Below are 946 nucleotides of genomic sequence, written 5' to 3'. Positions count from 1 at the left end.
GCGGCGGCTCCTCCTCCATGGCGGCCGCCGCGGCCCCGCGCCCCGTGCCCCGGGGAGGGGCCGCGCCGCCGCCGCCGAGCAGCGGGAGGGGGCGGGAGGGGGCGGCAGGTGGCGGAGCCGCAGCCCCGGGCCCGCACCGGGACCCGCCGCTCCCCCGGGACGCGCCACCGCCGCCCCCGCGCGGCCCGGCCGGGGCTGGCGGAGCCCAACGGGACCCCGCGGGGAGCGGGCCGGGGCCCCCGGAGCAGAGCCGGGACCCCCGCGGAGAGCGGGTCACGACCCCCTGGAGCACAATCGGGCCGGCCTCCCCGGCCGCACAAAGCTGTTCCGGTGCTGACCCACCCCGGGCACCCCCGGCCTTCCAGGACCGGGGATAGGACCAGGGTCAGGATGGGCGGCTCTGCCCCCCAACCCCCAGCGCAGTCCCACTCCCCGGCTGGGCAACCCCTGCACCTCCCCTCTGCCCCCACAGCCCCGCACACCAGTGCGGCCCCATTCCCGCAGCCCCAGCCAGGGTGGGGGCAGCAGAGCCCCTCCGGCAGCACCTCACCACACCAGCCAGGTCTGTCCCCCTGGGGCTGGGGGCTGCCCCACAGCAGGGCCACCAGCTCGGCCTTGCGGGCTCGACACCACAGCCCCAGCACGTGGCACTGCACCCTCCGGCTGTTAGATGCTCTAAAATCCCAGCAGTCCCAACCCCTGGGCAGGGAACGGGCACCCCCCTGGGCAGCTCCCACCCCAGCAAAGCCGGTCACTGAGCCCACCCAGCCCCGGGGAGCAGCTGGGATCCAGGCTGGATTTTCCTTCGGGAGCACAGTGGGATAGCCCTGCCCCATCCCCATCCAGGAGCTGCTGCCGTGCACCATCAGCCCACCCCGTGCCAATCTCAGCTCTTCGCATGGGGCTCGCGCTTCACCACAGTCAGTTTTAATATTTAAAGCCAAAT

Source organism: Falco naumanni, chromosome 1, assembly GCF_017639655.2.
Source record: "Falco naumanni isolate bFalNau1 chromosome 1, bFalNau1.pat, whole genome shotgun sequence".
NCBI lineage: Eukaryota > Metazoa > Chordata > Aves > Falconiformes > Falconidae > Falco > Falco naumanni.
Note: the sequence above shows the minus strand (reverse complement) of the source record.